Source organism: Caretta caretta, chromosome 28, assembly GCF_965140235.1.
Source record: "Caretta caretta isolate rCarCar2 chromosome 28, rCarCar1.hap1, whole genome shotgun sequence".
In the NCBI taxonomy this organism is placed as follows: Eukaryota; Metazoa; Chordata; order Testudines; family Cheloniidae; genus Caretta; species Caretta caretta.
Genome location: NC_134233.1, coordinates 4,066,197 through 4,079,469, shown reverse-complemented (window position 1 = coordinate 4,079,469; position 13,273 = coordinate 4,066,197). Strand labels below are relative to the sequence as shown.

The following is a 13,273-nucleotide window of genomic DNA, read 5'->3' as shown; positions in this document are numbered from 1 at the left end:
AGGCTGGGAATCCTTGGTATACCTGTGAAGAGACAAGAGAACAGCAGACAGGGAACACATATACTGTGACACAAAACCATTACCCAGCTCCCATTCACCTGACAGAACCGAGGTACCATTCATAGGCCATGCCCTTCCAAACATAATTTCAAAGGGACTAAGCCCTAATCTACCCTCGGGAGAATGTGGATACGAAGTAGGACGAGGGGCAAAGCATCAGGCCATCGCAGTGAGGCTTCTTGGCACACTTTTGAGAGATGCCGTTTAAGGGTCTGATTGGTACGCTCCACTACCCCACTGGCTTGCGGTCTCCAGGGCGTATGGAGTTTCCAGGGGATCTGTAAGGCATGTGAGATGCTTTGAATGATTTTTGACGTGAAGTGTGTCCCATTGTCAGATTCCATCCACAGTGGGAGTCCAAAGCGAGGAATGAGCTCCTTAACAAACTTGAGGGCCACTGTCCTGGCAGTGCAGTTACGGCATGGGAAGGCTTCTGGCCATCCGCTGAACCGATCCACTATAACAAGGAGATATTTGAACCCTTGGGTCCGGGGAAACTCAGTAAAGTCTATTTGCCACACTTGTCCGGGGCCCGGAGTGGGTTCTAGGGCAGCTGGTGGCACAGGATGTCCCGGTCGGGGGTTATTCTTTTGGCAGACTAAGCAGTCCGCTTGTACCTGGGCAGCCAGGGGTCGGAGTCCGGAAGTGATAAAGTATTTTCCCATTAGCTGGATAAGTGTTTCCCTGCCAGCATGAGTGGTTTGATGTAGTTTCTGCAGCACTGGCCGGATTAGGCCCTTTGGTAAGAGGACCTTCCCTTCTGGGGAATGGAGCCATCCCTCCTTTTCCCGGAGACCGAGTTTGTCAGTTAGCTGTCTCTCCTCCCCAGAGTACTGAGGGGTTGGAAGCTCCCCTACTGATGGGATAAGGGCATGTATATGGGCGTTCTCAGCCTGAGGGGATGGCAGGGTGGCAGCATGCTTAGCCTCTCTATCTGCCCGGGCGTTACCTCTGGCCACATCTTGATCCTCCCTTTGATGGGCTTTACAGTGTACCACCGCCACTTCCGAGGGGAGTTGTATGGCTTCTAGGAGCCGGAGGTTTTGGGGCCCGTACTTGACTGGGGAGCCTTGGGCTGTCAGCATTCCCCTTTGCTTCCATAGGCCAGCATGAGCATGCAGCACACCAAAAGCATACTTTGAATCAGTAAAAATGTTGACCCGCTTTCCTTTTGACAGTTCAAGTGCACGGGTCAGGGCTATTAGTTCGGCAAGCTGGGCAGAGGTCCCAGCAGGCAAACCTTCAGCTTCCACAGTGTCATGGAGGGTCACAACAGCATAACCCGCCCTCCTTTGCCCATCTATTACAGTACTGCTACCATCAGTGTACCACTCATAATCTGCATTTGGGAGAGGTACATCCTTTAAATCCGGACGGCTGGAGTACTGGACATCTATGATCTCTAAACAGTCATGTTTCTGTTCCTCTGTTTCTGGCAAGAGAGTGGCTGGGTTAAGGGAGGGGCAAGGCTGTAAGGTGACTTCAGAGTTCTCTAACAGCTTAGCCTGGTACCGAGCAATCCGAGCCTGGGTGAGCCAAAGCCCTCCCTTTGCATCCAATAAGGCTCGGACCATATGGGGAGTATAGATTTGCATAACCCCTCCCAATCTTAGCTTCTCGGCTTCCTCAAGCAATAGGGCAGTAGCTGCGACCGCCCGTAAACATGCCGGCCAACCCTTTGCAACCTGATCCAATTGCTTAGAAAAATAAGCCACAGGACGCTTCCATGCTCCTAACAGCTGTGTAAGCACTCCTAGGGACACCCCCCTTCGTTCATGTACATACAACTGAAACCGGCTTAGAGAGATCCGGCAGGTCCAGAGCTGGGGCTTCCATCAATTTTCTTTTCAGAATTTTAAATGCCCTGTCAGCCTCTGGGGTCCAATAGAAGGGGTCATGATCCGCTCCTTTTACACAGTCATACAGGGGTTTAGCCCACAGTCCAAACTCTGGGATCCATATCCTGCAAAAGCCTGCCATACCCAGAAATGCCCTGAGCCGCTTACGGTTACTTGGGGTAGGAACTTGACAGATAGCTTCCTTCCTTTCGCTTGAAAGCTGACGCTCCCCTTGCCTTAGCTGTAACCTGATCCCTCTCCACCTCAGACAACAGGGTTCTCAGGAGGATATTACAGTCGTCTCAATCGGCTTGTGACTACTGAGGCACCCCTCAAAGACTGATATAAACCTGCTTGCGTTGGTTGAGAATTCCCCAGCCTGTGTTTTAAAAGCTGCTAAGTCTATTGGATTGAATGGCACATGGGTTTAAACCTGCATAGTTGTGGCAGGACGCCTGTCTGATCCAGACCGGGCGACTTTAGTTTCGGTGATTAAGGGGTATAGGCCAACCATGGGGGACTTACAAGGTGTGGGTGTGGGTGTAGGGGCCGAAGGGGACACCGGCTCTGCCATTACAGTGGGGGTGGGGGTCTGGGGACTAACATTAGCTGCTACCGAACCAGTCGGAGTCAGATTACAGCGCTGTAAAATATCTGGTCGAGTACATAAAGTCAGAAACAAATGCGCATACATATGTTCATTCCATTTACCCATTCACTGACAAAACAAAACTAATTGGAGGATCGTGTTGTAATTAATTGACCCTCCTGGTGGCCACCACTCCTGGTCCTCTAGTTCATATTGAGGCCAGTCAACTGTACAGAATCGTTTTAATTGGCTCTTAGTCATCGGATCCGCACCAAATACCTTCCAGTTTGCTAGAATGCACTCTAGGGGCGTACACCATGCCCTAACCTCTGAGCTCTGTCCCTGTCCCATACCTACAGGGTAACTCTGGGCGTCCCCAGGTTCCAACAGAGCATATAATCCGGATTTTAATAGGTTCCTACCTTATCCAAGGGTCCGGTTCTTCACCGTGGCCTGCAGCTGCTCCTCCCCCACGTCTAAGGGACCGGTTCTTCACCGCCGTCCACAACAGCTTCTCCACTATATGAGTGCGTTGCACCGTTGTGCCCTCTGGGGTCGATCAAATCGCGTCTCCTCCGAGGCCCCCGATGAACTCACCGGTGCGCGCTGGGCGTCGGTTCTCGCCGCAATCCTCGACCTTCAGGAGGGGTCCGGGCAAGGCTAAATTGCAGCCTCATCGCCCACCCAGGGACGCCAAAAGCTGTTGCCGGCACCCAGTGCCGAGAGGCTGAACAACAGCTTGAGTTGGTTCGTTACCCGGTGTGCTACACCCAATAATCACAACGGGGTGGAGAAGCAGAAAAGTTTATTTGCAGCTGCAAAAAGGTACAGGGAGAATAAAATCTCAAATCCTGCACAACAGAGCAGGAAGTTACACAGGCTTTTATACATCCTTTTCCCCAGCATACTTATCCAATAGCAAGCTGCTCCAAGTATCCATATAGCCAGCCAATCCAGTTCCCAGCTAGTGCCCTTGTTCTCTGTATCATTTGTTAAACTATACATAAAGCTGCTTTATTCAGCATTGTTCTTCCATATCTCCCCTGTTTGGCCTTGCTTAGTTTCAGGCAGTCTGACTCTGCAACATACTGTTGCAGATTCTCAGCATAACTGCTGTGTGTGCCTCCAGGCGGGGGGGCCAAGGACACTTGGGCCTAGCACGCAGAGCTGCTGCGAGTGCCTCCAGGCAGGAGGAGGGGGGCCAAGGACACTGGGGCCTAGTGCGAGGGGGCTTCATCGACACTCGTGGTCTTCCATCCCCTCGAGTTACCTAGTGGCCATGCCCCAGTGTTCCCAACACCTCTGCCCACCTCTCGGTGCCTGCAAGCCTGCCAGTGCGCCACGCCCATGCTCCGATCTGGGGTCAGATCTGGGGTCAGATCTGGTGGCCTTTGCTCCCTGCTACTGCCTTCCGAGCAGTGTCCGCCCTCCATGCTCCCCCAAGCCCGTTCTCTGCAGGGAGGGAGGGAGGATGGAGACACACACCCAGAGCAGCCCCCCAGCCCGTTCTCTGCAGGGAGGGGGGATGGAGAGACACACACCTGGAGCAGTCCCCCAGCCCATTCTCTGCAGGGAGGGGGGACTTCCCTCCCTTCCTGCAGGCTGTTCAGATACCATGTTGTGTCTCTGAGCCTCCTGCAACCAGTCCCCTGCCCACCCCTTGTGTCATCCCTGCAGCAGCTCCCTGCTTCTTGCTGCATCCAGCCCCTTCCCCAAACTCACCATGGCCTGGGGAACCTCCCTGACCCTGACACTTGGCACAGTCCCTCTTCCCCCATCGGTTCCTATCCCATGCTGGCTCGGTGGGGCAGGGCCCTGCTCCGGGGCCCTTCCTGTAGCCCTGCTCAGGCACTGCCCCTGTGCCCATTGCTCAGGCCAGGGTGCCCTCATGGGGCTCCTCTGGCTGCCTGGCTGCCCAGTTTCCTGGCCAGGGGGTGCTGTGGAGTTGCCAGGCCTCCCCGTCTGCACTAAGCAGCAGTAAATGGTTTGGGGGGGGCAGGGGTGGGGCACGTTGCCCTCCCTCCAGCTCAAGGCCTCACAGCCTTTAAGAGCCAGGCCTCGGCTCTGACTCTGCACCTGACTGGCCGCAGAAGGGGGAGCCCAGATCAGGGGGATGGGGGCTCCCATTGCACTGCCAGGGGGAACTAGAGAGACCCCTGACCCCAGCGCCCGAGAGAACCTGTTGAGGGAGGAGCAGCAAGAACCTAAATTCGATCATTAACTGTGTGGGGTCCAGTGGGTTAGAGCGGATGGTGCTGGGAGCTAGGACTCCTGGGTTCTATCCTCAGCTCTGGGAGGGCAGTGGGGTCTAGTGGGTTAGAGGGGGGCTGAGAGCCAGGACTCCTGGGTTTACCCCCAGCTCTGAGAGGGGTGGGAAGAGCAGGATCTCAGGATTTGATCGGGGAACTAGGACTCCTGGGGCCACGGACTCATATGCCTGGGCTGTGGGTGCGTCCCGGGGTGCTAGCACTGACCTGTCTCTCCCCGTGAAGGTGTGGACAAGGAGAACTACTGGTGCTTATTTACAAGTGAATTAACAGATTTCTTTGTATAAACACAACTGATTTCTCTCTCTTTCAGGAACTGGAGTTAGTGCTTGCTTTCAATTCAGTTGGCTTTTGCTGCAGTTATTTAAGAGCCCTTTTTATTATTTCAAGAGGCCCTTTGATTTCCTTAATTTCTATTTCAGCAGCTGGCTTCCTTTAGTCTGTGGCTCTGGCTTTGATAGCTTGATATTATTTCTGGATGTCTTTGCCTTTCCTCTGATGAAGAAAGTCTATGGCAAGATCTCACAGTCTCTTTGGAGAAATAGGCAAAAATGCCCATGGAAGGCTGTTCAGAGGGACAAAAGCCATTTCAGTGACATGCCAGTGATTTTGTTCAGAGGCTGGTTAATGCACATGTCCTCCAGCTGCGAATCAGAAACAAAAGGGAAGATTTTGTGGAGGTATAGGTTTTTTATTGAATGATTTTTCGCTCAGTTGATTTGTAGAACCCTGATTACACATCTCTATTTTTTCAGAATCCAGGTCTTAGCAACAGCTCATCGTGGCACCATGCTATGTCAGAGCTGCTGCTGACTTGAAAGGCTTTTCAATGCATTTTATTATGTGCTTGACATGAACAGACACGTTTCCTCTCCCATCTGCAAGAAAGAGGCCGCTACTTCAAAACCTTTCTTGGCTAATACACCGGAGCAGCCCGGTGGACTAGATGTTCTGAACTAGTGTAACTCACCGAGGAGCAAGAATCATCACCACAGGGGTATAACAGTCTCACCAGGCTGCAGTATCTCCATTTATTTTTAGACTTCTGCACCACAGCTGGAGATGACTACTCCAGGAACAGTAGTTCTGCCTGTGGAAAGAGAGCTGTGTTCGCAACTTATCCTCAGAAAGGTATTAATAATGAAAAATAGAGCAATGTATAAAATAGATTATTTAAGAATAGTTTTAAAGATGGCCTGTGTAGCAATAGTTAACATGCAGTGGAGTAAAAACTATGACAAATTCCACTAATCAGATGTTAGGTATTCAGGTTGTCACACAAGCCATCTCTAAGTTACGACTTGTAAAGGTGACCTAAACAAAAGGAAAACAAAGTGTAGACACACCCTTTTTATTTCTTTCTACTGCATTGAGTAGCTCGATATACTTTATATTTATTGATTTATTGATTTATTTATTTACAGGTTTTATTCTACATACTTTTTACATTTTAAATATTAGGTTGTCACTTGCATGTGCTGGAAGACAGGCAAACTAGTGGGACATACTGAAGGACTAAAACTTGAGCAAGTATGATTGCTTTTGTAACTAAATATTTAACTCTAACATCTGAAAAACATTTGGGAGAAAAGCTTTCTCTGTGTAATAAAGAGCTGAGTAACCTATCACTTATCTAGTTCTCCAAAGAATTCTTAAATAAAAACAGGAAAGACATAACTGAGATTGGTGGGGGGGGGGGGAGCCACAAACAGAATTGTATTTTATGTGGGAAAGAAATTCAGGGTTTTTTTATATATCACAAAGAAGAAAAATAGGGTGCAAACATTATCGTTTTTTCCTTTGTGGTTCTCATTTAAAATTTACCTTGGTTTGAAAGGGAGTAGCCAGATTTGTATTCATACAATTTTAAAGCATGTTTCTAGGATATTATGAGACCAAATTTGAATTCTACCACAATAAGTACTCTGAAACTCAGCTTTGACTAACACAGTACCCAAATGGGGTAGTTTCAGTGTGCTAATCTGGATTAAAGTATTTCCTTTTAAATTGCAGTAAAACAATACTGAAAAACATACTTTAGCATTATTGTGATGTGAAAAAACATATACTCCCAAGTCTGCAGTCTATACATACTAGGACAGATTCTCCCCTATATTTTACCAGTTTTTTGATGGTGTAAGGCCATTGATTTCAGTAGAATTATACTAGCACAAAAGTGGTGTAACAGATTGGAAAATTAGAGCTACTGACTTCAACATTTCTGGATGGTGAGAAATGAAGATTTAGTATCCTGGAGCTGCCAAAACTCACTTGGGTATAGTGGTCAAAGAGTAAAACAACAAACATAGCAGAGAAGAGACTTTAAAATTTTGTTTCTTCCTCTGATAACATATGTGCACTGTTACTAAAATAATCTTAAATGCCATTAGAAAATTAGGCTTTCATTCACCGATGAATGTATCTGTGAACACAGACTGCAAGGAACAATCTTCCAGGATTTGTAATGCAATATTAAAGAAAATGTAAAACACTTAATATATTCCCAAATGCACATGAATCTAGTTAAAGATGGGTAATTTATTTGTTTGCTTTAAAAAAACAACAACCCAAACCTTCAGCCACTGATAATTTGAAAAGGAAGTTTGCCTGGGGGTTGGGGGGAAGGTGGGGCGGGGGGGGAGGGGCGGGATATTGTCAGAAAAGAGAGAGTCTGTTAAAGCAAATGCATATGTTTATCTCAAGAGAAATATACATATAATTACGGCTAAAGGTGGAAAATATTTTTTGTTTTCATGCATTTGGAATAACTTAAAAGAGTCCACAGCTGACTCTGACTTGTACTCTGTACTGAACCAAAATCATGATAAAAGATATTTCCCTTTTCAGTATGGCGTATTCTCTCTCTGATCAAAAATGTTTCCAGCTCTTTTTTATTTAGGTTCTTATACCATGCCCATCACCATGTTTGAGTATTTTTCAGATTTAAAAATCATACAACTTACCATCAGTAAAGTTTCCTCTTCAAACTCCCCCCCCCCCCCAGGGTGAATAAGTTGTGTTAGATTTTTGTGAGTGTCCCAGAAATGCTAATAGATTTGGAGTTTTTGTGTGGGGACGCAAGGTCAAAGACAGTGGGATTTGCATTTGGACCTGAGGGACCTGATTATTTTTAGTTGCTACAGGAGTGAATTCCAAAACCTCCGTCAGCTATACACAGGAGCTTCACCCTTGAAGGTAGATAGAATTTGTATGTGCACAAAAGGCAAATGAGAAAAATAATTATTCACAATACAGAGATATCTAGAAAATAAATCATGTCAAAAGAGCAAGCTACTGAGATGCTCAAGTGAAACAAGACACAATGGATCAAATGTCAGCCCTAGTGAGGAGAATTTGGCCCTCTTCTAGTGTTCACTAGCTTATGTGTATTTGGGATATGGTATAAAATAGGGTTATTCTGCATTCCTCCTAACACAGAATGAATGAGGAATAGTGTGGAGAACCTATTGAGAAAAGCCTTTAGTATAGATTACTTGAGTTTTGAAATGTGTTCATTTCTTAGAATCTAGGAAAGTTTTGAATACTGTGTGTGTGAGGCACCTCTGCCAGTTACACAACTGTGGATCAAAGACTCGCTGTGCAAAGCAGGGAAATGTTTCTGTCTACTCTTTATAGTGTATCCTGTCTGTAACCCTGTGCTCTGGGCAGGGGGTTGGACTAGATGACCTCCAGAGGTCCCTTCCAACTCTGATATTCTGTGATTCTATGATAATTCCTCATCCCTTCCCCTAGAGATCTTGCTGTCTTTTCCTTTTTCATTATCCATGGGTCTTGGGTTGACAAAGCGTATATTTCACTCAAGTATGCGTGCAACTATACTGTTGACATAACATTATATAATTACTGTAGAGTTGGTGGTTGACTATATTGTTGAAGTGGAAGGTGGAAAGAGGGAGTTCGGAATTTTAATAGAAGAAGCAAGACTCTACCGAGCATATAATTTCCTTTCCTTTCCTAACCAAGTTATGATCTGGATTCTCTCTTGCTTAGCTATGGCAGTTTATTTTTATTTTCATGGCCTACTGATTTACCTCGATAGGTAGAGTTTGAATCGTTATAAGAAAGGATAGGCACACATGCTCTGGGATTTTCGAACAAAGAAACAAAGGAACATTACAGTTTTTTAAAATCTGTCTTAGAACATCTCTTCTCTTCCTTTCTCACTTATCATTCCAGATGTTTGCTAACAAAGGATTACTCTGAGTTCAATTATTTGCAAGATACAAACATAAGTGTTAACATTCTGTAATGGATGATTCATGTAAAATTATCTCACTAGACATTAGACTATGACCATCCCTGTAAAATGAGAGTTCTTATCTAAAAAGAAACTAAAGGATGATTTTCCCCTCTTTCAAGAATCTCCTTTCATCAAACACTGAGCATGAAAATTTGAAGTGTGGAGGGGTATTTCTACTCTTCATAGTATGTTAAGAGCCAGGGTGGTGAGAAGTTTTTGTGTGTGCATAAATATGTTCCATTCATCTGACTGCAACAATACTATGAGAGGAGGGTAGGATTGCACTGGTTGTTGGAGAAAGTGGGAATAAAATGTATACGCTATCTCTAGTCTGATTATTTTTAATTACATATTCAAGATTTGCATACACGTGGAACATTGGGAATAGGGAGTGGTAGGACTCATTGTCACTACTAGAGTTATAGAGTTTAAGGTCAAAAGGGACCACCAGATCGTCTAGTCTGACCTCCTGTATATCACAGACCACTAAACGCCCCCCAGCCACCACCACACCAAACCCAACAACCAGAATTAGACCAAAGTATTACAGCCCCCAGGATACTAATCTCTTATGTGCCACAGGCAGAGAACAGGAGGGACTGCGATGACCAATGCCTGAGGACCTGCAATAGCATGGAATTGATTATATGATCTATACCCAGATGAACCTAGCTAGTGGCCCACACCCCATGTCATAAAGGATTATGAAAACCCTAGGGTCCCTGCCAATCTGCCTTGGGGGAAAAAATTCCTTCCTCATCCTGAATATAATGATCAGTGACTGGCTGAGGCTGTGAACAAGATAGCATGGTCTACTGCAAGACACACTGCTCTGTAACTCAGCAGATGGGGGTTTTCTTTCCAGCTTTGCCACTGTGCTGCTAAGTGGGCTTCAAGAAAGTCAGTTTTCCTTTTGTTTCCCTTCCCTCCAATGGGTGGTTTTATCCAATTAGATGGTTAGCTCTTCAAAGTAGGAACTGCCTCTTACTCAAGGACAGACAAGATTTCCCACAATACATCACCAATAAATTCCTAGACTGGCTCAAGGTAGTCAGGTGCTAAGAACCTGGGGATATACCCCCATAAATCCTAGCGCTAAACTTGGGTAACTGCAGCGTGGACATTGGTATGAGTTGTATGTGACTCTGCAGTGTGGACATTTACAGGTGGGCTTGGCAAGCAAGAGTACCTGTATCCTGGTACCCTCTGCTGTGAAGCCATACCATATCTGTTTGTAGAATACCTGGCACAATGGGGCCCTGCTCTAGGTGTCACTGTTATATATATACTTTCTAAAATTGCTCAGGTCCCACTAACTCTCTCAACTTGAAAGTGAAAAAATTAGGAAAACTTTTAGGAGACAAAAACATGTAAGATGCCATCTGCAGCCTCTGAAAGGAGATTGCACTTTTTTCACTGCGACACCAATCATATTTGAGATTAGATTACTCTTTTCTTGATATTCATCTGGTTGCCAGAGAAATTGTTTGTCAGATTTGGCTCAATTAGCATTTCAGGACCATGCTCCGCTGGTACTAATGTTAATAGTAAAGGAACCTAAAGGGTGGATGGCACTGGTCAATAGATAAACTTGAAATGTAGTGTAATGATGCCCCAGATAACTATCTAGCTAACCGCTACACCCCTGAGATTTCCTGTCTCTGGCTGTGGTGGGGACCAGCAAGTGAGAAGGGGCAGGGCTATCTCAATATGTCAGGAAGGAAGCAGTGTCAGGAGTTGCACGTCAAAAATTTCTTCCAGTATGAGAGATATTGCTGGTGATACTTGCACCCCGATAGAATCTTGCAAACTTGGAAAAACTTTTGAAGTGTGACTGCTTTGGTAAACCAACAACTTCTGGCTCTTCAGGATCAGTTAAACCCAATTGGAAAAATTACAGAATAGTGCTTTAGTAGCACTTTGAAATAAATGAGCAAGACTATTAGAGAAATAAATGTAATTGATATTATCTGAATGGTGTATGCAATTAGAGCGCCTAAAAGATTTTGTTCTGAGAAAGCCAACAAATCTGACAAACCTCTACCTTGGCTTTTTCAAGGAAATCACTTTAAATGTATTGGAATCTTGGAAACCTTACCTGGCTGTGAAATACATTTTTTAGCAATTTTTTTTTCAATTCTAGCACTTTGCCTGTAACCCCATCAATGAGAGAGTGATCAACAGACTGCCAAATGAAATGGAAAACAGAGTCCTTGGTTCTGGCCACTGTCAGAGCCAGGATTCTGAACTAACTGGCTCACTGGTCTCATGCAGTATGGTGGCTCCTAATTCCCTGCATTCCCTGCTGTGTGTAAAGTGGTTATAGCTGGAATATATTCTACCCCCCAACACACTATTTTTAACATTAAGGCCTTGTCTACAGTGGTGGCGGCATGCAGCTACATGTTGCAGTGGAGTAGGGTGCATCCACACAGTGGTGTGTAGCTACACATGGCAATGAAAGGCTCTGGCACAGGGGAGGCAGGAGAAAAGGCTCTGGCAGTGGGGAGCTGTCAGAGATTTTTCCCACTGCTTCCCCCTGCCAGACCCTTTTCCTGTTGCTGGAGCCTTTCCCTTTGGTGGGGAAACACTCCTGCAATGGAGAGGCAGCAGGATGCTACACTGCTAAAAATAGCAGCATAGCCATGGAAGCCACTGCTTTTGTGCGTAGAGAGCCATGTAGGGTACATACCCTAAGATTCTGATGTGTCTACTCACCTAAGCAGTGCCTCACCTTCTACACTGCTAGTTATAGCTGTGTTCCGGGGGGCATGCCATGTATGTACTCTGCACACTGTCCTAAGTGTAGGCATAGCCTAAGTTAAACTATATTTAAATATGAGATGCAGACACGAGGAGGCAGTTTATCTAGACAGGCAAATAAATCATCTGAGCTGTTGGCTTAAGTGTGCCGTATCCCAGTCAAATAGAATGAGAATAGTAACTGTAATGTATTTAACCTCTTCCAGATTAAATGCAATAAATTACTGTTATTCTTCCGAGTGGCAGAAGAGCTGTGATTTACTGGTGGCTGTGCCCTCAAATAATTTCTCTTTGGGATGTGTGTGTGTGCGCGTGTGTGTGTGAAATTAACAGATACTTAAAATAAGAAAGGTTGACCTCCCTTTAGAACCTGCCAATTACTTACAGAGTTTATTGCCAAGCACACCAGAGGTAAGATTACATACGGGACTGCCTGGAAACGAGAATTCAATTTCACAAAAACATTTGATATGGGAGAGATCCCTGGGATAGCCAGATGGTTAGGGTACACTGCTGGGATGTGGGAGACCCAGGCTCAAGTCAGTAGTCTGAATCTAGCAGACTGAACACCGGGTCTCCTACATGAATCCCCCAACTGCTTGGCTATTCTGGGCTGGATCTCTCTCTCTGTGTTACAGGAAATTTCCTCCTGGACCTGAAAAACAATCCTGACAAAAGTTTTTTCATAACCAATATGTTTCCATCAAAAGTTCTGGTTTCTACAAATTGAAAATTTTTTAGCCGAAAAGTTCCTGACCAAATTACATAGAGAATTATACTTCCAACTTCAGACTAAGGCCCAAATGCCCTCATCCCTAAAGTTTCTGAATGGGTCTAATGATCAGAAGGTCTAGTGTGGTACTGTAAATACATCCATTATTCTGAAAATAACCTAATAATCAGAGAACGTGTGTAGCAACTCAATTCCCTTCTTCTTTGAGGAGCATCTCTGTTGGGTGCTCCACTTTAGGTGTCTGTACACCTTACACCTGAAACAGAGATTTGTGGTAGCAGTGCCTAGTTGGGTCACACACGCGCCATCACTGTCTTGCACCACTCCAGGTGGTTACATAGTGCTGCACAACCAACCGCCCCCCAGTTCCTTCTCTACCGCAGAGAATCTGTATGAAACTCTGAAGTAGAGGGGAGGTGGGAGAGTAGTGGAGCACCCACAGTGACAGCCAATTCAAAACACCTTAGTTACTGCACAAGGTGAGTAACCTCCTTCTTCTTCTTCTTCTTCTTGGAGTGTCCCTGTGGGTGCTCCACTTTAGGTCACTGTTGAGCAGTGCTCCTCAGTGGAAGGGAGGGGCTTCGGAGTTGTGTTGTAAATGTTGGATAACACCGTGAGTCTAAAACAAGCATCTGATGTTGATTGTTGTTCTATAGCATAGTGTTCTGTCAATGTGTGGGCTGATGCCCAGGTTGCTGCTCTGCAAATGTCGGTAATGGGGACATTGTTGAGAAAGGCCACAGAAGCTGCCTGTGCTCTGGT

The 13,273-nt window shown here is 45.8% G+C and overlaps 1 long non-coding RNA gene across 1 annotated transcript in view; it reads left to right on the top strand.

The window, feature by feature from the left end:
• The window catches only part of LOC142070314 (uncharacterized), a 334,822-nt gene that overhangs the window by 295,707 nt on the left and 25,842 nt on the right, over window positions 1-13,273 (top strand). The window lies entirely within an intron of this gene.